The sequence below is a fragment of the Gopherus flavomarginatus genome, chromosome 2, assembly GCF_025201925.1.
Source record: "Gopherus flavomarginatus isolate rGopFla2 chromosome 2, rGopFla2.mat.asm, whole genome shotgun sequence".
NCBI lineage: Eukaryota > Metazoa > Chordata > Testudines > Testudinidae > Gopherus > Gopherus flavomarginatus.
The window spans coordinates 178,597,134-178,621,428 of NC_066618.1; positions in this window are offsets into that span (position 1 = coordinate 178,597,134).

Below are 24,295 nucleotides of genomic sequence, written 5' to 3' on the forward strand. Positions count from 1 at the left end.
GCCCACTGTGTTAAGTGAGAATTCATGACGAATGCCATCAATTTGGTGATGGAACATCACTCAGCAATCTCCTGGGCGTCCGAGCAGCAACTCAGTGGCAGCTAATGCACAGCTAGACATATCCCCTCAGCAAAAGATGGTATAAAACTATACATTGGCATTTCAGTGTGGGATATGTTTTTGGAATAGTTTCCTGTGGGAAACAATTTAACCAGGAAACCCACATATCAAAATGCTGTGTATGTAAAGCAGGGAAGCATACATCTCCTTTTTCATTGCTTTCTGACATGGGCTGCTGCTGTTTAGTTTGACTTCTGATTATTTGGTTTTGTAATGGGATATATATTTGCAAAGTATCAGTCCGCGTAAAAGACTCATTTATTGTCCATTTGTTCCTGTTTGCACCCCATTACAAACTCATTTACCAAATGAATGTGAAAACAAATGTGAGTTCTGTGGAAAGCCTCCCTGAGCCTGGGTGTGATTACGGCCATATGTAACAGCTCATAAATGGTGTCAGCTAGAGACTATGGTTAAAATATTACAACACAAGAGCTTGTCATTTCCTTAACAAGAATTCAGTATCTGCATTTCCTGTGCCCTTTTCCTGATGCTGTTAAGCCAGAGAATTCTTCCAAGAGCAGTCATCTTAAAAGCTAAATAGCTCCTTTGGAACAGCTCAGAAATGCTGTCATCTAAAAAAAATGCCATTGTGCTGTAAAATGTTAAAAACTGCAGTAGTAACAGCTTATGCACAACCCCAGCACAAAAATGGAGAGGAAAATCAAAACCAGAGCCTCTGGAACAGTCAGTCTGGCAGGTGAGCAGCTGCAGAAGCTCAGTTAATAGGATATTCTCAATCAGACAGACTGAAACACGCCTCCCTTTCAGGATCTGTCTGTTGGCCATGTCAGCTACTAAAGCTGCATTTAACTTCAGTGAGGTATGCATCTCTCCAGCGCTGCAGGCAGTGACACCATTCTCCCACAAGACAGCTAATCCCAAATGGAAAGAGTGCTGCTGTTTGCAGAGATCCCTCCACACAAAAGAAAAGTTGGATCTCCCCTGCGTAGACGCACTAATAAGAATACACAGCATTGCAAATGATACATCAGTCATCTTGCAAACAGACACCCTCAGAAAGGAAACCTCAAGAACAGGATCCCCATAAACCACATTGGTCCCTTTAGCAGTTCTCTTTTGTGTCTGACATAATCTTGATCATGAATTAATGTGTTCTTATACACCTCTACCCCAATATAACGTGGTCATGGGGAGCTAAAAATCCCTACCGTGTTATAGGTGAAATGCCATTATATTGGGGTAGCAGTGGCAGGGCTGCAGCAGTGATTTAAAGAGCCTGGGGCTTCAGCCGTGGGGAGCCTCAGGCCCTTTAAATTGCTGGCGGAGCCCTGCTGCCACAGCCCCGGGGTAGGCGTGGCAGGGCTCCAGCAGTGATTTAAAGGGCCCGAGGCTCCCCACAGCAGCTGGAGCCCCGGACCCTCTAATGCACTGCTGGAGCCCCGCTGCTACTGCGCTATACACAAACCCGTGTTATACTGGGTCGCATTATAGCGGGGTAGAGGTGTATGTAACTCCTCTCCATTTGTCTTCTACAGAAACTGTTGTGGTTAATCAACACTTACTGATTTGTGTAATCAAAAATCGCAAAGCGCATGAAAGAAAGCAGAGCAAACTATATTGAACCAGTACTTATACCCAGCCAGGGCTGTACTGTTGTATGCACTTTACTCATTTAAACCAGTTTTCTGAAAGGGAAAAAAAAAATCCAAAAGAATCCAGCGAACACAATTAAATCAAACCTTGCTGCTGCTCTGCTGTAGTGCTTATCTGTCTTCCTTTTGTGCTTTACAGTCTGTTTTCCCCCCCCTACTGCTTCGATCAGTGAGGGATCATTATGGGTCAGATCAAAAGCCGTTTGAAGTGAATGGAAGAGCTCGTGTCAGTTGCAATGAATTTAGGATAGGATCGTGGGCAGAACTGTCCTTTGGATATGGTGAGTTGGGGTGACTGCTCCAGGCCCCCACTTCAGTGTGTGTGTGTTGTGCGAGGGGTGCTAGGCTAGGCTGGCCCGGGGGGGGGTAGTTAAGGGTGCCTGGGGGGGGCCAGGCCTGCCCGGGGTGCTAGCAGGGCCCTGGTGCCGGCAGGGGGGGTTGGGCCCTCACTCACCAGCAGGAAGTGCACATTGTATTTCTTTTTCTTGCTCGCCCACCACTGCACCAGCCTCCAGCGTCTTAGCGCCACTGGAACACACCAGCGCCAGGCTGACCCTATGCATTACCTTCTGCCCCAGAACCTTCCCTTTTCCGAGACTCCCAGTGCAGGGAGCCCCCTCGCCCCAGCACAAGTGCCACCCTGTGACTCTCCATTGTTCCTCACCCCCCAGCACTGGTGCCCCCTCCCCACAGATTTCACCCATATAAAAAATGTTAAGGGGGGCACATACAGGCTGATTTGTCCTGGGCCCCACACCCCCCTGGGGACGTCCCTGTCATGGGGTCTTGGAGAGCATCTGCTACAAATGGCTAGTGCCAAAATAGGCATAATAGGCCAAATCCTGTACTATCTACTCTGTCTTTACTCCAGACATTATCCTATAGGCATCAACAGACGTGCCTGAGTAAAGATTGCAGGAGGTGATCCTATTTTAGGAATTAAAAAACAAAGACTTTTGTAATACACAAGGATTCTCTTGTGGAGCAACCCGATAAATTTTCATATGCAGATTCACTCATGTACATAGATAAAAAGGAAACATTTTCTGTTTTGCATCTTTTGTGTAAGCCTTTTTATTTTCTACTCATACTACAAGCAAAACTCCCATTGACTTTAATGCTAAACTACGTTTTAATGCTCGCAAAAATTGAAAAAAAAATGCCTTTCCAACTGCAAAGAGGAATATGATGAAACTCCCTTTGGTCTCTATCTTTGCCCATAAATGAAAATGTAAAATAAGCTTTGACTCCCACACTCAGAAAAGCAAAAGAAATCCTGCAAATGGAACATTATACCTGTATCAGGCCTTCACCTAACAGGCCTTTACAGGCCAAGGCAATAAAGAAAGAGAATGTAACAGGGAAAAGGAAAATGTATAATCATGACACCAAATCAGAACATTTTTATTTCATTTGGATTCTTTTATTGTTTTGCTTTCATTTCATTCTAAGTGTAAAACAAATCCCATTGAAGAATTTTGCCTCAATAAGGACTTGAAGATATGGCCTCACTTATACCCAGTGATGGATGTACCTGGAAGAATTTGAAATTTGTTGATGTTTTGGAGAAGCATTTAAACTAGGATATTTTTCAAAAGATGAAAATAGTTTATAATGGGGAATGATAATATTCCGTGAGCCAAACTGGTGCACAGATCCAAGAGTAACATCTCTGAGACAGAACAGATAATCCTTGGCTACTGAGAAAACAGAGCTGAACAGATATATAACACCTTTGGGAGACAAGCAGCCATTTGAAAGCCAAAAGAGTATGAAGTATGACTATTTAAACTCTTGCATTTTGTCTGCATTTCTTTTGCTGCTCTTGCTAAATCAGCTCTGTTTCAAACTAGCACTTACTTCCTGCTTGATCAAATAAAGATAGAATGTTTTGATATCAGTTTCTCAAAGACAAATTGTAACCACAGTGAACAGATGCAGGAAATGGGTTTTAGAAGTTGTAGTTTTGAAGTTGTGATCTTCATGAATTGAAAGTGAGCAGGAAAAGAATAATAACTTCAAAGAAAATTAAAATGGTGATAGTGTTTGTTTTCATTTTTTTAAATCTGTAGTCAAGGAGATCTTGTATAAAAATGTGGCTCTCTAACAAACTTGTTTTATTCTAAAGGCTAGAGCAGGGGTCAGCAACCTTTCAGAAGTGGCGTGCTGAGTCTTCATTTATTCACTCTAACATAAGGTCTTGCGTGCCAGTAATACATTTTAATGTTTTTAGAAGGTCTCTTTCTATAAGTCTATAATATCTAACTAAACTATTGTTGTATGTAAAGTAAATAAAGTTTTAAAAATGTTTAAGAAGCTTCATTTAAAATTAAATTAAAATGCAGAGCCTCCCAACCGGTGGCCAGGACCCGGGCAGTGTGAGTGCCACTGAAAATCAGCTTGCATACCGCCTTCGGCACGCGTGCCATTGGTTGCCTACCCCTGGACTAGCGACACTAAATTTTTAAATTACAGCTGACTTGCATAGTTGGCTATAGATTACAAGTTCTTTGTTCGAGTGAAAGTGTTTTAAAATGTATGGAATGTGCAACTATGTAGCCTTATATTATTTATTCTCATTCTGTCATGGGTTGCTTAGCAAATATAGGCTCTGATCCATCACCTGAGGAACTTGAGATAAGAGAGAGAATAGTCCCATTACAGAATTTCCTGTATAAATTCAGCCATTTTTATCATGTCTTCTCTGAAAAAGTAAACAAAACCTTCCCACTTTTTTTGGTATGCTTTCAAAAGAAGAAAGAAGTGCATCGAGTTATTGTTAAGGAAGTCTATTTAGAGCTGTATTAACAAAATTTGAGACAATTACCACGTTTAATGTCTTGAGAAATCTGAGTAGCAGACTTCCTGTTTTCTCTGCCAGAGTAAGTGACATAACAGGAACCATGTACACAGAGTTAAACCCTATTTCTATTCCTTTTTTTGTATGTTTGTTTGTTCTTGTCATTCACTCTGGTAGAGTCAGAAAAATAGTAAAGTTATTCCTCCATTAACGGGGATTTCTGTTATCTCAGAACTGGTCTGTGAGCACCGTTACTACTGCCAAACCGACTAATAATCATAGGTGATGCTGTTCTTCTCTCTGCCCACACACATACCCTGAACAACATAGTTCAGATATAAACTCCAATAGCCAGAAACAGAGAGAGAAACAACCCCAACTCCCCATTGTCAGTGGTTCTAATCTTAAGGTTTCCTCAAAAGCATGAGGAAAATAGCAATGGAAACAACATGCCTTGACTTAAACACCCCAAATCTCCCTGATAGTGAATTCTTCTCTTCTCCAAAATACTTGTTCTTGAAAGAAGGAAAAAGCCTTAACCTGATGGGGGATATGGGGCAGGAGACAGCAAAAGAGCAGAGATTCAGCTTGGAAAATGTAAGTTAATAGATACAAGGAAAGATAATTAAAATAAACTGCAATACCTACTCCAAACACATTCAGATGATGGGAGAAAACAAGGAAGCAGTGATGCTGAAAGAGACCTAGAGTTAGTGATAATGGACAAAAAATTAGACACAAATTTTCAATAAAACACAGTAGAGGAGCAATTCTGAGCTGCATACGCAAAGCGATCAAGTCATGGAGAAGGAGTTATGGAGATAAAAGTCCCTCTGTTCAGCTTTGGTGAGGGAGCCATGGAATATTTGAGTTCAGTTCTGAGCATCTCAATATGGATTTATCTAAATGTATACCTTGTGCATCATGGTAAATATTCACAAGTAGAAGGGAGATTACAGAAGAGCAACAAAATATCTAGGGAGCCAGAGGAATTGATTTATAAAGAAGATAAATGTATTTTTGTTATTAAAATATATCCAACGTTCTGGGGGAATGTAGAAACTTCAGCATGTGCACTTGTGAATGAGACCTCCATGACTGGTAAATTATACAATCCCACCTGTCTTGACTGTAGACTTGTCATCCTACCCTCTTACATTTTATTTATCTGTGTATTCACCTAATGAGTATTGTCTGATTCCTAGACTGAGCTCCTAGAACAGTGTTCTCCAACCTTTTTATGCACAAGATCACTTTTTGAATTTAAGTACAACCCAGGATCTGCCTCGCCCCTTCCCCGAAGCCCAACCCCACTCACTCCATCCCCCCTTCCTCTGTCGCTCACTCTCCCCCACCCTCACTCACTTTCATCAGGTTGGGTTTGGGAGGGCTTGTGGGTTTTGAGCTAGGGCTGAAGGGCTTGGAGTGTGGGAAGGGGCTCCAGGGTGAGCCTGGAGCACGGTGTTGGGATGCAAGAGGGGAGGAGGGATGCAAGCTCTGGGAGGGAGTTCGGGTGAAGGAGGGGGCTCTTGACTGGGGAAGAATGTTGGCATGTAGGAGAGGGTATGCGGAAAGGGCAGCCAGCACATCCCTTGATCCGCGCTGCTTCCCGCAGCCCCCACTGGCCAGTGGGAGCCACGATTGGCCGAACCTGTGGACACGGCAGGTAAACAAAGCGGCCCAGCCCACCAGGGGCTTTCCCTGAACAAGCAGCAGACTGGCTTTGAGAACCACTGGACTAGATGTCCAGGTGTGTTCTTTCTTTATTGTCACTGATTCTTCGGGACATGTACCCTTCAAATGTCTCCATGTCCATTCAGACTGTCAATAAGGATGCTCATTAATCCCAGCTGTACTGAGTTCTGTGATTTGAATACCTATCCACTAGTAACTGGACTGAGCTCACAAAATTCACTTCACAGGTAAGTCATTCTAACCCTTTCAAGTGCTGAAGTCTGTACTGTCTCACATTTTCTATTCCTTCCATCTGCAGGTCAGAAAAAAACTAAATAACTAACTCTTTCCACAAACTAAGAACCCAGTGACTTTCAGTCATTTTAATAGTCAATTACAGTCAAGAATATTTGTTTTTCCCCTTCCTCTGACATAGATCCAATCCATCACAAATCAGTCATTGTGGATTTACAGAAACTGCACACAAAACTCCCAGCATAGCCATTAGTGTCACATAATAAGCCATTTATAGTCTTTTATTAATTGAACATTCACTTAATGTTCTAAAAGTGAACACTGTTAGTGTGTTCTCAGGCCTGTATTAAAGCTGGATAGATAGATTACATGTAGAAAGGCTTGTGACTTGAATGTGAGCCCGTCGTCACATTGAATAACTATATCAAACTTCAGTCTTCAGCCTTCGTAAACAAAACCATGTCAGTGTGCTCTGCTCTGATTTTATTTAATCAGTTTTAAACTAACCTCCAGTAAGTGTTTAGTATCTGCTGGCAAATCAAAAAGTTGTCAATGTTAAAAAATAAAGCAAACCATTTACAATCACATTCTGATACTCTTATCTGTACTGAGTAGTTCCTCACTCTTCCTTTAGCGTCATTTACTTCAATGGGACCACTCAAGGAACAAGGCACTATTTAGCATGATTCAAAGTATGAGATTCTGACCCTAATTATTAGGAATAATATTTGTGTTTACCAGTCTTCAGAAAAACTAAAACACAGTATAGCTCTGTTTTCTAAGAGCCAAGTGCATGTATGAGCAAATAAAACAAGTGTTATAAGAAATATCCCTCTTTAAAAGACAAAAGTAACTTTTTTCAAGCAAAAGAATAAATGGTATATTAAAGTTACCTTGGAAAACTCTACTCAAAATAAGATAGCTAATAAAGCTAATCAACACATGCTGATTTCTCCTTTGCAAGTGCCGCTGGGATTTTTTGCATTTTCTTCTGCATAATTCAATATCTGATTTTAATAACATGAAGAACTATTTACAGTTCCCTCACCTAAAGAATACCTCTAGTCATGAGAATTTTGCTCCCTTCAGCAGAGTTTATCTGCTTCAATAATTACCAGTAAATCTCTCAGCGCGCAAAATAAGAGAACTGAACTACACCATAAAAAGGGTCATTCTCTACTCTCCATTCATCTTGATAATCTTCATTGCTGTGTAAACAATAATAGACATTATTATGATTCATGGAGAAGGAGCTCTCAGGTACACACTGGCTCTAGAACTTCTTTCTAAAAATAAGCAGCATTATTAGAGGCAATAAACATCAGAAATATGAAGCCATTTAGAGTTTCTGGTTCTAGACTGAATGCTCCCTATGCAGTAGCTCAAATGCATATCTGCACCAATATTGATTCTTAATGTGATCAGACAGGTTTAGCAACTTGTTTAATATATAGGCCTTTGTTCGCGAACTTAATTACTCACACCACCTTTTGCCTCAATCCAGCAAAGCGCTTACACATGTGTAAAGTTAAGCACTTGCATAGTTCCATTATAGCCTATTGAGGATCACAGTTAATACAGGCCTTTTTTCCAGATAGAACATAAATAGTATTGCAGTCACATGAAAATAAAAATGAATCATACAGTAGGTCTGTGCCTTTGTCTTGTTTTAGTTCACCATACTATTAAATAAATATCCCTGCAGAGGCCTTTCTTTTTCTTCCTCTGCCATTAATGCCTGTGCACTTACAATTGAGTCATTTTGGCCTATTGGAGCAGTTAGCCGTATTTCACTTGAAACAAATATTCAGTGCAAGATCTTTTTTCCCAAGCTAATTGAAAATTTAGGATCAAATTTTGCTTTCAGTGATGGCCATGTAACTCTATTGGTTTGAGGTTGCAGAGGTGTAACTAAGCAGATTTGGAGCAGATTTGGGCCGAATATTGACAGCAAGATACAAGAAAAAGAAAAATCAGGGTTTTTGCTGTTAAAAAGTCTGTAGTGAATCAAGATTGACCTGTGTTCACTGTTATTACATCTATAAAATGGGGCTAATGATACTGCCCTCCTTTGTAAAGTGCTTTGAGATCTATGCATGAAAACCACTATACCAGAGCTAGGTATTATAATTATTTATTATTATGTAACCCTTCTGCCCCTCTGAGTTGGCAGCAACAAGGGCCGGGTTCAGTATCCAGGGGTTCTGTTTCAATAACACAATGCATAACCGGCCTGAGCTCCCACCCAATGACCTGGGACATTTACATACCACCCCCCTGGGCGCCTCTAGGAGGCAATACTTCCCCACTCGCAAGCATGGAGTCTGAGTGTAGCAAAATCCTTTTAATAAAAGAGGGAAACAATATGGCATCACATTGGAGAAATACCACAAACAGGATTATAACACAAACCATAAGCAAAAAACTTATCTCCAAGTACATCTGGCAATGTCCTTTCCCCCTTAGGGTCTTAAGTCCAATCACCCCAAAGTCCAACAACCCGAAAGTCTCTGGTCAGTGCCATCCCAGAGTTCAAAAGTTTATCTGCAGAGTTTTACCCCCCGCCAGCCTGGGTGGAAATGAGGGGAGGGGAAGCCCACACAGGGTGATAAGGGACACCTTATGTGGGCCAGGGCCAACTGCTCCGCCTCTCCGTGGAGTTCTGCTGCAGCCTTCACCACAACCCGCTCCACTACACGAGCTTTGCCACTCCTCCAGCCGACCCGTGAGTCACTTCAGCCGTCCCTACAAACCACTCCACTCCGCTCACTGTTCCATGGGCTGCTCCAACATGCTGCAAACTGCTCCGCTCTGCCAGCCGCTTAGCAATAGGTCTTAGCAATAGGTCCCCCACTAGCTAACACAGCACTCAGTGATCTCAGCTCAGCTCTTTTAGTCATTTCAGCTCTTAGTAGGGGAGCCCTGGTGCTGGTGCAGCATTGGCTCAACATGAATTCAGCTCAGCAGTATCTAGATGGACTCCTAATGGAATGAAAGTTAGCTCTACTCTTTAACAGTGGAGAGAGGAGGATGTGCAATTGCTGTTCCAGGCCCTCAAAAGGGGCCCATACCATCAGGCACACACACCAGTCCCCAACCTCTCTCAATGTATTGGGTTTTGGAACCCATGTCCCTTGTCTAGCAAGTACTACTTAATTTAGGTTGAGTCATTTCTGTCATAAAGCAGTCTCATAGTTCCTCATTCACATAATTAGGGTGACAGCACTTTTTTTTCCTCCTGCCCCAATAACAAAGAAATTGGGGATCCCAGCTGTCAAAATAACCATCCCAGGCTGCCGTGGGCTTATGCTAGGTGGGCTCGGTGTGCCAATGCAAATACCAGGAATTCCTTTCCACACTCCCCATAATTCACCACCAGATGTCAGGGTAGAGCTCATCCTGACTCTGCTTACAATTAATTTGTCATCACAATGAGCAATGACAATTGCAATGACATTCTGGATGTCCTCAAGAAACAGAAAGCCAATTTGTGCCCTGGTTTTCTTTAGATGTCTTCTGCTCTTTCTAAAGGACTGATGCTCAGGTCTGGTTATGAATCCATGATCTTCATGCAATTAAGTGTGAGAGCTAGAAAGAAAGCATTCTCTGTTATGGAACGTAGCTACGAGTTTACTTACTGTAGCAGATATGATCAAAACTTAGGCTGATCATTTTCAAAGCATTTTGCAAACTCACCTAGTTTTTTAAGGTTTTTCTGCAAAGTGTTAAAAAAAAAAGCAAATGAGTAAATGAATTTGAGAGGGTGTAGTATAGAATTACAGTGTTATCTGCTATGCAAAACTTTCAGTATTAGCCACTTACATACTGTTGGTGAATGATTCATCTTCAAGGTCCAGCCATAGGCTAGAAATAGCTTTTGATGAATGGCATGGCTGCTGCAGGACCATCCCAAACTCAAGTGTCCTCTCCTCCTCACTGCCCCTCATTCTTCTCCCTCACCTTGAATTTTTTTCTCTACTTCTCTTCCTGCCTCCCTTCCCACCCACCACCTCCTGCCTATACACTCACTCATCACAATTTTTGCAATAGCTAGATGAGCACAGAGCTGTTTAACTGTGAATGCTGAAAAGTTTAAAATTCAGTATCTAATAGTACCTGAGTGAGTGATCTTAATGTTTGCTTTCCACAAGCATTGTCTCACTCAAATTCAGCAATCCTGAAAGGGATAGGAGCACAAAGCAAAGTCACTTTTCAGTTTGGACAAAATTACTTGTGGAAAATATTTTCTAGTATTTGCCCAGCTGCACTGAATAGAAACCTGGAAATATCTTTCCTGTTATAATTTGTACCAATCAAGATCTGCACTTCACTAGGGATAAAATTGCTATATCACATCATCACCTGTTTTATGCATATCTTTAATCTAGTGATAATTTACATCAATTATTTTAAGCAATCCTAGGAATCTCCATTTTTTTTCTTCCAGTTTTGTTTATAAATAATATGTACAGCCTTAAAAGGAACCATAACTGCTACTAAACTATGGAGAAAAACATGAACTGGTAAAAATGTTAGTCCATTATTTATGAGCAGATATTGTCACCACAGTCTTAGTTTACCTGATAGGCAAAATACTTATGTTCTGTCAGTGAAGCCATCAGATGACTATTTTGAGTTTATGTAGTCTAAATCCTTTTTCTTTAAGTTTCTTTATGTGCTCCTCCAAGTTTGGGTGCTGCCTTACTCCCCATAAATTGCACAATATTATGTTTCTCCTCAGCAATTATCCTATCGTCTCCAATGCAAATACCAGGAATTCCTTGTTGTGTTTTTGCCATGTTTTTGCCATTCCAAATTCCTTGTTGATGCAGGCAGGCTATTACTGGATGCATTATACAACAAATCCTAATTTGTACATAATATATTGCCTAATTCTGAATTCGTGGCCATGATGAAGAAGATAAAAGGATGAACCTAACACTGTTTCGACAATTTGAGAAATGATTACACAGGAAACTCCCTAGCACTGTGGTTGAAAGGAAATGTGTGGGTGTGTGATCTGTGACTTATTCAATATGAATCAAACTAAATTGGTCTATTTCTGCCATGTCATAAGGGAGCGCTCAGAATCGGCCCTTAAATCTCTTAACTGTTGACAAGTGAGACTAAAATAAGCCAATATCATTCTACTTCTATCTATCGAACAAGAATTGTGATGAACATACAAAGAGAAGTGATGAAAAGAATGGAGGATTTTTCATACTTTTACATTCTTTTGCTGAGCAATTATAATCTTTTCTTATCAACTTCTCTTTCCTTCCTCTAACAATGTGATAGGACCGCATCCTAAATTTCTTTTGTAGCTCATCTATTTTAAATCTACAGTCTTCAGCTGTTTCAGCTCTCTTTCGGGAATTGGCAATAATTTAGAAAAACTTTAGTTAATCTCAGATATTAACCTTCTGCAATCTGAATTATAATATTTTAATAGCACATCAGTTATTTAGTAACATTGTATAAGATTGGTTGGTTTAATTTTTTCATTAATTTCATTAATGTTCAACATCTGGGAATCCCCATGACAGATAAACCTCTCTCTCTGATATTTTAAAAATATGATTTATAAATGTAATCTTTTAAAGATCATATCTATCTATAGAAAACCCATGAATACATTTGCATGGGATGGATTGATATTAATCTCCAGTGGAAATTTAGTCTTTTGGAGACATCATGCACTCTCAAATTGAAAGTGATTTTTGAACAAGTGTTACTATTACAGATACAATTATATATGTTGATAGAAATCAATATGTGTTTATATGTGAGGAGAGGAAGGAGGCATGACAGTGTGAGAAAATATAAAGGTTTCATTGGACTGAGTTTGGGATGGCTGCATTATTAGTGGGTGGTGAGTTATGCAGGTCATTCTGGCCTGGCCTACATATCAGACCTAGTTTTTATTGACTTCACCCTTCCCTCAATGTTCCAACACTGATCACAGCATAAGGTGATCAGTCACACAAAATGCATCACATTGGAGTCTGGTATTAGCTGATGAAAGAAAAATCAGATAGTGGATCACAACTTACAAGTAAACAATTAGAAAGATTACCTTTAAATCAAGTTTTACCAAGAAGATGTTAAGCTATCTAAGAAAGTAAAACTGGGGAGAGAGATTATCAGATACTACAGTGATGAGCATGGTATTTGAAACTGGATAGAATAGAATATCTCAGTGTTTTGGAATATAAACACTCTCAGATCAGAGTGTGGCTCATCAGCAACTGGCACCGAACAGCTGCTCCTGTCCAAAACACCCCGTTCAAAACAACATCTGCGGTTAAAGATAAGACCCCATTAGAAGTAAAGGATAAAGTAAAGGAACAGATCAAACCAAAGGCTGAACAGTTGTACAAAAGTGATTCCAAAGTTATATATTCAGGAGTGGGCAGATATACAAAGTGTTTAGCTGCATAAGATGCAGAAAATCCATCAGAGTTGGGTGTTTAGGTTCTTTTGTAAACCCCTCTAGGTGCCTATCTGCATCTTTAGGTGCCTAAATACCTTTGTAAATCTGGCCTTAGGTGACCATTTACATAAGTCAGTTGGCAAATGAGTACTATGAAGCAAATCACAAATGGAAAACTACTCAAGTGCAATAGACAGCTAACTAAAATAAGAGAGATTGCAAACAGTAAGCAAAACTTTGGGTGACCATAATTAACAGAGGAAGAAGTATTGCATTAGAACATACAGTTGCAGCTGCATCACAGTCATCTGATTATGTCAAAATAAAGTTAAGTGAATGGAGAAAGTCAAAATCAAGTGAAAATGTTACCAGTGGAGAATGTTCAGTGGAAGCATAAACTATCAGCCAATAAAACAGCAATTGGATAACATTCTGCTTTCCTGATGGAGTGACCTAAACCAATGGAATTACACAGATGTAACTAAGACAAATTTGGCCCATTATATGTAGTGACAGGTATTGCATTTCAGCAGTAGATAAATTAAAGAAGCAGAATATTCCTTTCACCTGCTAGCAGAAATAAAACTGGACCTTTGGTCCTGAGAAAGGTGTATTTTTTCAGGGAGGAAGAATGATCTTATATTTGTTTCATTTTAGTTTAAATGCTTTTATCCTGGGTTGGGCCAAGGTTCTCAAACCTTTAAAATGTCTTTTAAAAAAGAGATGTTACACACGTTTACAGGTTTATAGGGTGCATGTAACAGCCACTGAAGGGTTAACCAGCACTGAGCAGTTGCTAGGCAATAGTGTCCTGCTTTCAGGATTACTGATCAGCCAGTGACAGTTTGTTCTGATGTCGTAATGCCTCTATCTTGTTTTTCATTTGTTGACTGTACTGTCATTTTAATATCATGTGAAAGAGTTTTGTGTGGAGTTCTGCTAATATGATCTGAGATCAGCAGAGTTCTGTACCAGTTTTTCTGATGATGATTTTGAATTAAAAAGATACTTCATGTTAAAAATATTTTAAGCCATAACAAAACCAGAATATCTTTACCTGTTCTATGCCCCATTAGATTTCCAAAGCTCAAAGGATTATAAAATCACATTCTCACAATGGATGCCGTTTCCTTTTTGCTTTTCTCTCAGATGGGCCAGTAATAAATTTAGTCAGTTTCACTTTTGTTTATAGACAGCAGAGTCACTTTTCTTTCTGATTCTCATGCACCATCACAATTCCCCAATGCTTGGGTTGCAAACATGACAGTGAAATATTTAAATCAAGTAAACTACTTTTCTCATTGAAATGTTTAAAATGTATGTCAATACATAAATGTATAATAATAATAGGCAGTGTAAAAACTTTAACAAAAGGCAAATTTGGGTCTTGAGTTACATATGTGTCCCTTTTACAATTCTTGATAAAGCACCTTTCTAATTCACCTCTAGTCTCTTCTAGTTATTACTCCAAACACCACAAATTAAAATAATTTTGGTTTTATTTACATCTGACGATTAGGTACAGTGTGCTCTCACACAATCTCTGCCATACAATCCCATTAATGTCAGTGGGGTGGCATAGAGTGTACATCAGTGCAAAATATAGACATTATATTGCAAGCTCTTTAGAGCAGGAAATGTGTTGTTATTCCATAGAGCGTCAAGTATTGCAAAGCTACTATATAAATCCTTAAGTTAAAAAAACCCCCACCTTTTCTATGTGTTTTGTCAAGATTTTATAGAAATGCTAATAGAGAAATTTCATACCCTAATTCTAATTCCCATCCCTCAGATTCAAATATCTGAAATACAGATATTAACACAAATACTCTGTGTCATAAGTGATTATGTTAAGTAAGCATTGAATCCATTTCCCAACTTGGCAAGCACTGGGGAGATGCAGCAGTGGCATGAATCCTCCCTCAAGGCTGTCCTAACCCTGACAAAGTCCCACTAAGTAAAGACAGATTTAGAATTTATATTTTCTTGTCGCTCAGGATTTTTTTTCAACAGAGAAAAGTTGTAAAACCTTCCCCTTTGACCTATTTTTAGATAATACTTTTTACTTGTATGTAAATTGCAACTGATAGTTTTCTCACAATTTGTTGAGAGTATATTTTGTGCATAAAACAGTGGTTTTGATGCCCCAGTATGAAACTGTGCCTTTCATGAGAACAGTGGGGATGGAGAGTGCCATCAATTAGGATTAGAAGAGAGAGCTTTTTATTCATAGGTCAGAACCCTCCCTGCACTAGATCAAATCTTCCTGGCTTTTGACCAATATCGGGTGGACCATTAACCCTTTTTTTGAGATAGGCAGGCAGTGGAGTCAGAAATAGCATAATGGGCACACCAGGTCTAGTACATTATGTCATGTAACCCCTTGCTTTTCATTTCATCACCTTGACAAAGAATGAATATGGATGCCAAAAAAAAAATATAGATTGGGAAGAATTCTCAATGTCATTTTATTTGTTTCCAAGGTCATGGAAAGGAAGTAAAGAAAAGTACTTCTGATCAATTACTGTGGAATAGGATCTCATAGAGAGCGAAGCTTTATCTTATAACTTAATTAAATTAGTATGATTCTATGTGTACAGCTATCCAGCCAAGATTTCCTTTTGAATTTAGGCTTATTTGCATAATCACATAATTCTTGCAAGGTAAATTCCCAGTTCTATTGTGTTAGTTCAGTTATCTGAGACTGCACTGGGCAATCTTTCAGAGCAAACCAGTGTCATTCAACACCTCTGAACTATAAATGGACTTCAGCTTGTTACGTATGGCCAAAACAAAGTACTAATTTTTTCCAGTCTCTTAGTTCCTGTGACAAATGGGATAAAGCTGCAGGCATTGCACTGATAATGTGAAGCTTGAAGATGGCAGCCTGGATGCAGCTCCTGGCTTCAATCTTTGCTTGACCATTAGAGCACACATTGTGTGAATGAACTAAAACTTTATGGAAGATGACAAAGTGATCAAATCCATTGTTTTCTTTTTTAGCTACAATGTATAATGCAAGTGTATCCTGTGTGGAGACAAATGATTGTTTAACAATATACCAGAGGGATATTTTTAGTCTGTTTTTCTAGCAGCATTTATAAGACATGGTGAGCAAGGGATTTTCCCAAACTGCTCTAAAACAAAATGCACATATGGCAGAGAATGAAAAATTCACCTCCTTGCTGGGGTTTGGATTGATTGACAAAAGGAACTCACAATAAAACAAGACAAAATCCAGCCCAGATTTTCTGCTCAGACTTGGCTGCTTCCAGGAGTCCTCTCCAAGGATTGCTCAGCCTACATTCCAGATCCTCTCTCTCCAGAGAGCCACTCCTATTTTCCTTATATATTCTGTCCCCAGTGAACCAATAGAACCAACACCTGCTATCAGGGTGGGATGTTTTAGTTAAACACTGTCAGCTTGCTAACAATAGTTATTACCAAACATTGTGCACATTGTTGTGAATATCCAAACTGTACCATATAGACATGTCAGCCTACTTAACAAGGTCACAAATCAGCTTTGCCTTTTGTATGACCTAAATGGAAACACCCATGCTGTAATTTACAGCAGTAAAATTGAGATAAGAAGCGTAGGTTGCTCTCTCCATTTCAGGGAGACTATATTATCCTGTTTTTAATTTCCTGCACCCAGGATATTCCAACATTTGTGTTTGAAGTCACTCCCAATCCAGTATTTGCAGGATGCTATCCCATAACAAGCCTTGCTGCAAAGTTCTCCTTGTATATTCATTGCTTAATAGAGCTTTCCATTAGGTTTTATTTTGTTAGTAGACTAAGGTTGCATTCCAACCTTGTAGCATACGGATTATAAAATGTGACTCTTGCACGGTCTTCCAGTCTTAAAATGTGGTTACAAAGGGTGTGTTTAAGTAAGTCAATCTAATATAGGTTGACTTACAGCTACCACTCTAATTACTGCGGTAGTGCATGTCCACGCTACCCTCTTTCTGTTGGTGGTGTGTGTCCTCACCAGGAGCGCTTCTACTGCCCTAAGAAGAGAACTGGGGAGTAAGGAAGGTGGAGAGCTGAGAGCCTCGTTTCTCAGCTCTACTGGCAGCTCCCTGCCAGAAGCCTGGCTGCCCCATAGGCTCCCAGGCTCCTGGTGGGCTACGCCCCCTTCTCTCCACATTCGCCACCGGGAGCACAGGGAAGCCACCTGAGACTTCTCGCCCTGACTCCCAGCCAGGATGGGGTCCTGCCACTCGGGGCTTCTTGCCTCAGCTCCCAGCCAGGAGCAGGATCCAGACACCTGGGGCATCTCGCCCTGGCTCCCAACTGGGAGGGGGGTCCAGCTGCCCAAGGCTTCTTGGCCTGGCTTTTAGCCTGGAGCAGGGTCCGTTCTCACCCCAGGTCCCAACTCTGCAGGGGAGCAGGGGATAGCTGGTGCCTGGCTTTCTTGTCAATTTTATGGCTCCTGCCATGAAATTGAAAAGACAGCCAACAGCCATGTAAGTAAGGCAGTATCTACACAGACCGTGCATCACCCTAACTTTACTGACATGAGCCCTATGCCCTTCATGACGGTGGAGTTATGTCAGTGTAGTAGAGTACTTACATCAGTGAGAGCAAGGCTGTAGTATAGATGCTGACAGAATTAGGTAGACCTAAACTGCCTTACGTTGGCCTAACTGTGTAGTGTAGACCAGCCCAAAGACGGTAAATATGGAAGCAGCATAAACTAAATTCAATTCTCAGATAAGTCTATAAAATGTATTAATTCTCAGCCTAAGTCCAGAACGCCAAGCAATTTGGATTGACAGCCTTCCTCTTTTGCAACAAATTTATTCTCTGTCATCTTCAAAAACAAAACACAAAAAACAGTGCTGATCTAGCGTGGGCCTCTTCATCCCAAACAGAACAGCCCAGGATATTCTCTGGGGAGGAACCAGTTTTTCTGGTTTGACTCTCCAGCAACAATAGCATTTTTGGGACAGGTTCTCCTACCCCTAATGCCTCCTCCTAACCACAAACAATGGAAGTATTATTTTCAGGCCAACATCTCTGCCTGTCAAGCACTCCTGGCACAGAAATAGCAGGAGCAAGATCTCAAGCAGCTGCTAAGTGCTCAAGGCGCTGCTTTAGGTGTAACCTCTTGAATTCCATAGCGAGTATATTTAAAGTGCTTCACCTCCAGCATCTTTGGCCATATGTAACAAACCTGTAGAATGTAAATGTGGATTGCAAGGGACACATGTTAGGCTGCCTATTCAGAAGAATGCCTAGGGCTGCGTTCTTCCAGTTTCTCTAAACATTATACTTTATTCATCTCTTTTGTCTGTATTTAAACTAAAACCTTTGACTATTCCTTGAGTAATGCATCTCCTTTTTCTTATCATAGTAATATAGCCCCGCCGCTCAGAATATCTTTCTTTGTTACAGAGAAAGCTCTTATAATTCAGTTCTTAGGACTGCAGGGGCCAGGACTCTGTCCTTTTTCAGCAAGAACAGCTGCAGCACTCGCTGGCTGCTATTTCCCCACATGGGGGGCCCCATCATTTGTGTAAATAAGGAAGGACCCGATTTGTGTCAAATGAGTTACGCTGATGTGAGACTAAAATCAAGCCCCTTGTGAAGCATACTCTTCTAGGCAGTGAGAGAGAAACACATGCATCTAGTTACTAGTACCTCTCAATTCTTGTCCTACTTTGATTCAAGGCTAGTGTCCTGTGGGCAAAATTTTGCTCTGAAATCCATGCAGTTACTCCTGATTTACATTCATGTAACTAAGAAAACAGTTTGGCCCTGTATTTTTTTAGGACCGTTGTCCAGTTTACTAGGCCTGATTCTCCACTCTGTTACACTGGTTTTATGCCTGTTGAAGTCAATGGAGTTACACTGGTGTAAAGCTGGTGAATCGGGAATCAGGGCCATGGCTTAAAGCAGTCATCCTGCTGTCTTAGGGCATGATTCTCCTCTCACTTGTGCCTTCAGTGCAGTTGCTCCAGATTTACACTGGGGTGGTAAATGAGAGGAGAACTGAGGCCTTAGGTTCTAAATAAGAGGAAACTTGATCTGTTTATATCTGGCTCCCTAGATTTTATTACCTTACCCTTCAATGTTCCTTACTCCGAGCCTGAGTGTGCCCCTTAGGTTGAGTGGTATCTTACTCCACAAGTAGCCCCATTTGGTGTGATAGTGCCTTGTAGGCCCAGCCTTGTGTGGAAAGGAAAAGAGGGAGTGCAGAGCTGTTCTGAGACACAGAATGTCCTCTGAATCTCTAGAGCAGGAGTGGCCAAGCTGTGGCTCCGGAGCCACATGCAGCTCTTCAGTAGTTAATATGTGGCTCCTTCTATAGGTACCGACTCCGGTGCTGGAGCTACAGGCTCCAGCTTTCCAATATGCTGGGGGGGTGCTCACTGCTCAACCCCTGGCTCTATCACAGGCTCTGTCCCCACTCCACCCCTTCCTGCCCCCTCCCCTGAGCCTGCCATGCCCTCGCTCCTCCCCCCTCCCACCCAGAGCCTCCTGCACACCACAAAACAGCTGATCAGGAGGTGCGGGGAGGTAGGGGGAAGCACTGATTGATGGGGCTGCCAGTCGGTGGGAGGTGCCGGGAGCTGAGGGGGGATGGAGGAGCTGCTGATGTATTACTGTGGCTCTTTAGTAATGTACATTAGTAAATTCTGGCTCCTTCTCAGACTCAGGCTGGTCACCCCACTCTAGAGCGCTGAGGCAGTGTTCCTGCTGCTACACTTCTTTGTGTGTTGTAGCTAACTCCCCACACTCTGTTGGATAGTGCATAGAGAGGAGGATCAGGGGAAAAACAGTTTCTGCATTACCTCAAGTATGGAAACAGCCATTCTGCCTGGTGGCCATTATGTTGGCAACTTAAGTGGGAGAAGCTTCCTTGTGCCTTCTTTCCCTGTAGTGTACTGACATAAGAGTGACCCCATTGCAATCAGTGAGATTGCTTTGTGGAGTGAGGCTGGCATCACTGGTTCCCCTGTAATGGAGCTGGTACTCCAGAGGGATAGATACATCAGCAATCTCCTAACTAGAAGGCTTAGAATGAATCAGCTGTGCCACGTTAGCTCTCCTGTATCAAGATTAATCTAGTATGTAATTTTATTAAAACACTTATGATTCATCATCCCAAATGAAGCTTCCACACTGCAAAGACATGGTATTCGATCTGTGTTGATGATTCATTATTAGCAGTGTCTGTTTGTGGGACCATATAGGTACTTTTTCCCAGATACACAGTGTGTTCCTGACTGTAGAACACATCCAAGAGGATTAATTTCTAACAGCAAATTGTATCCGGTGTTTGTCTTTCCCCCCCAATCAAAGAACTTAACTTTGGCAACATGTTGAGTTTTTGATTAGTTTATAAAATAATCCTTTTCATTTCCTTGTTGAAGCAATTCCCTGAAAAGAAGCTCATGCTCTAAATCTTATCAGTTTTCTCATTCACTTTTGGCAAAGCAAATTGGTATAATAAAAAGCACTGCATGGCAGTTAATAGAAATCTTGAACTCAGATGTAACTGTAGGGATTTGGCAAATACTTTTTTGTTAATTTTCCATCAAAATATTTCCATTATGTCACATCTCACTATGACGTTTCCTGGGGTGTCCAGGACTGTGAGTCACATTGTTTCCCCCTGCCTCAAGTGAGAGAGAGACTTGCTGGTGCTTAACTGGGTGTCAGCTCTCTGACACCCCCAGTCTATTAGCTATCCAAACGTTCTACCCAGGTCTATGCATGGCTGGATTTAGGGGCAGGCGACCTAGGCAATAGCCTGGGGTGCCGGGCTTTGGGGGCACTGGTGTCAGGGTGCTGTTTTTGTAGTTAGTAACAAAAAGGAAAATAGAATGTTTGAAGTAACATGTTTCAGGTATTCTGTATTTGCTTATATATGGCATGAATAAAAACAGATTTACAGATCCTAGCATGCAAATTTATCGTCTTATATGACAGGAATAAATCATGCATCAAAGTCATGAAATGGGCTACAAATGCAATAAAAAAATGGTATTCAAAAGTTTAACAAAGGAGAGGGGCTATGCCAGTCCTCACTTTGCCTTGAAAGTTAACAATAGCTGCACCCCAGTCCCAAAGACCCTTTCAAGTGTTCCCCCATAGTGTTGAGCCCCTTATTCACTGAACACTCACAAAAATACGAGGTCTGCTGTTCCCAGTTTGCACACCAGCTTGGATTATTCAGTTTAGCATCAGCTTCTTGTATAACACCACAGCAGTGAGGTATTTTTTACAGTAAAAACAATCATAAGTTTATTCTCAAAGACAGAGGTTAAAGAGATAGTAGGGATAATAGAAACTGAAAGGTTACATATAAAACAAAATCATAACACATTTTCTAGAGAGTCAGTTTTACTTAACAAGCTAACCTCCTGTCTAAGGAAGTTTATCTAACCCCAAGTGTCTTTTGCAGCCTTTTAACCAAGCCTGGTTGAGATCCTGTTTTCATAAATGTGAACATGCTGTCCAATTATTTCCTCAGTTGCAGAATAAAAGACTGTCTTTTTGCCTTCCCGTGATATTCCCCAGAGTTTATTGTCTGCCTCCAGACACAGGACAATCCCCTGTGGTTCAGTCTCCAGTATGCTGTGTCTCTATTGACTTCGCATCCTCCTGTTGACTTCATATGTAAATGGGGCTTCCACTATGTTGGTTTACAATGCTTAATTACATGTAAACCAAGATAGATGAATATACATCCTGTGTGTCAACCCTGTCTTGATTCAGACATTAGGAACATATTTTCATTATACATATATAACTTTTAAAATAGTACCAGTATATGCATTTCACAATGATATGAATGATCATCATGATCCTGGCATTCATTTAAGATCTCACATGATATCATTTGTGGTTAGCTACCATGAAAGCAGTGCGCTAGGTATAGTCAGTTTGTCAGGCCTGTTAGAAGTTTCTGTTACACAACAGTGATCCCTCTGCCAGTTGGCACCCATGGGCCAGTGTGTCACACTCACAGATTGCCATTCCATTCTGATATATTAAAGAAAAACATCTTACCTGCTACTGCAGTCTTCTGATGAAAGTAGATCTCATGTACATCTGTCACATTAGATCCATTTTCAGATTTGAAGGCTCACTGCACGGAGATATCTGCAGAGCTATTTAGTAGGTTGCTCTCTCCACATCAGAGCTGCCTCGAAGTCAGTTTTCCATCTGTAAATGAGTGTTGTCTGACAGGAGGAGAAGATTTTCTTCTTCTTTAAGATACTACCGTACAAGCTGAAATTGTGAGAACACTAAATTCTGCAAAAGTCACAGCCCAGGTCACCTAGTTCAGAGCCTAGTTCATATGAGTCAAGGAGTCTTAGTTTTACTCAGCCACATTACAAGAATCAGCGTAGCCTCTTTCCACTGTTTATTTTAATTCCCTCTACTGGTAATTTATATTAAAGTCAACAATCCTAAAATTATCAGATTTACCCAAATGAGCACAAAAGCTCTCTCCAAACCAGGAATGAGATGAGAGTTGGTACATTTTACACAATTTTGTAACAAAATTCAGCCATCTATAACTGCCATTATATCCTAAATCAGTGGCTGAAATGAAGCCAAATCAAAGTAAAGGCAACAAAATCTATTAACACTGCATCATTATTTAACAGCCATTTGCTATAACCAGAAAGCAAAGACAGATTTGCTAGGATCTTGGCTTTCTCATATCAATCCTGGAAAGTTAAGGGTGTTATTTTCAAAAACTGTCAATGTTGGCCTAACTCTATTCCCATTTAAGTCAATGGAAGTTCCACTGACTTCATTCAGAGTAGAGTTAGGCCAATGTTTAGTGCTTTAGGAAATCCCATCCTCAAATGTGAAGCTCCTGTAAATTGATGGAGGAGTGGACCAACTGTTTCTCCCCAACACTTGAGGTTCATGACCATAAAAATCTCAGCCCATCTCAGGCTCCAACTCTCTAATAGCTGACTGTGGAGTTCTACCTCTTCAGAGATCCCTTCCCTTAGGACTACCAGGTAGCCATTCTTTAGAGTTTCTTGGCTTTCCATAGAGTTCCTGATTAGGCCTTCAGTTGCCAATCAAGTTTCATTACTCCATTTTGAATTTCTGTGGGAGGTTTGAGCTGCCTGCTTACTCCAGGAGTCAGTGTTTGTCTAACTGACTGTCAGTAATGTTGTGATGGTACAGAAGCTCTACTCCAACACCAGCTATTACAGCTCTGTAGTTCACTGAACCCTGGAGTCCTATAAAGGGTCTTCAGTGCAGGCAAGCCGGACCTTCTGCTTCAGGGAAAGGTCAACACACAAAAATGAACAGCTCATTCTGCTGCAGATCTAATGTCTTGAGTTATTATCACTTCTTTCAAGAAGTAGGATGCATTCCTCATGGCAATACAAGGAGTATATTTTGTGTGCTTCATTTGAAACACCTTGATATAGTTGAGAGTGCTGGCATTCTTAATAAATAAGACACCTATAAAGATAATTAATTAATCCAAATGTAGGGTCCAATTTTGTGAGATGCTGAACACCTTCTCATTGAAGATGGTGGGAGTTAAGGGCACTTGGCATCTTTTGCAGGACTGCATCCTTTCACACTAGTGAAAATTAAATCTCCTTCTATTAATTAAAAAAAAATGAGCAACCATGATTAAAATCAACTACAGTTTTGCCAGATCTTCAAATCACAAACAGCTTTCCTAATGTGCAGAAGCAAAAGAACAGACACTGACAAAAAACAAAACAAAACATGTAAGTGGATGTACTGCACTGTGATGTACATATCTGTCTGATCTAAAAATTAAAGCTTATAATAGCTGTAGACAAACTAAGCTGCAGGGAGGAGTTTTATTATTTAACAAGAACATTTAGCTGCACTTGGACTGTTGCCTTTTTTAACTTGGGATAAACTTAGTAGCTGTTCCTTAAAAAAAAAAAAAGAGGAGAGGGAAGGAAAGGAAGTATGGTAATTACTCATCACATTTTTTCTCTCTCAGAGCAGTGTTAGCCCTCATTTGAAGTATTAGAAACATCCCACAAACCTCTAATGACTTTCAAAGGGATAAGCAGTAGACCTTTTTAGAGGGTGATTGTTACTGAGGTTGCTTGGCTCCCTTCTGGGACCTGCCCAAATCAGAATAATACAATGTATGTGAGTATTTTTTTTTTTTTGCAAGAAATAAGAGAGAGAGAAAAGAAGCCTTTGAACTTTGTACTCTGCCGTCTGGTTTGTGCCTAGAACTCTCTGATATCAGAATCAGCTTTCCACAATGGTAGCATTCTCATATTTTAAAACAAATTCATTCTGGCTGCTTTGCTTTCCATAGTTGATGTTTTATTTGCACACATGGTCATGGAAAGCAAATTTTAAGCTCACAACCTCACAACTTGTTTATATAACATGGGATGCTGA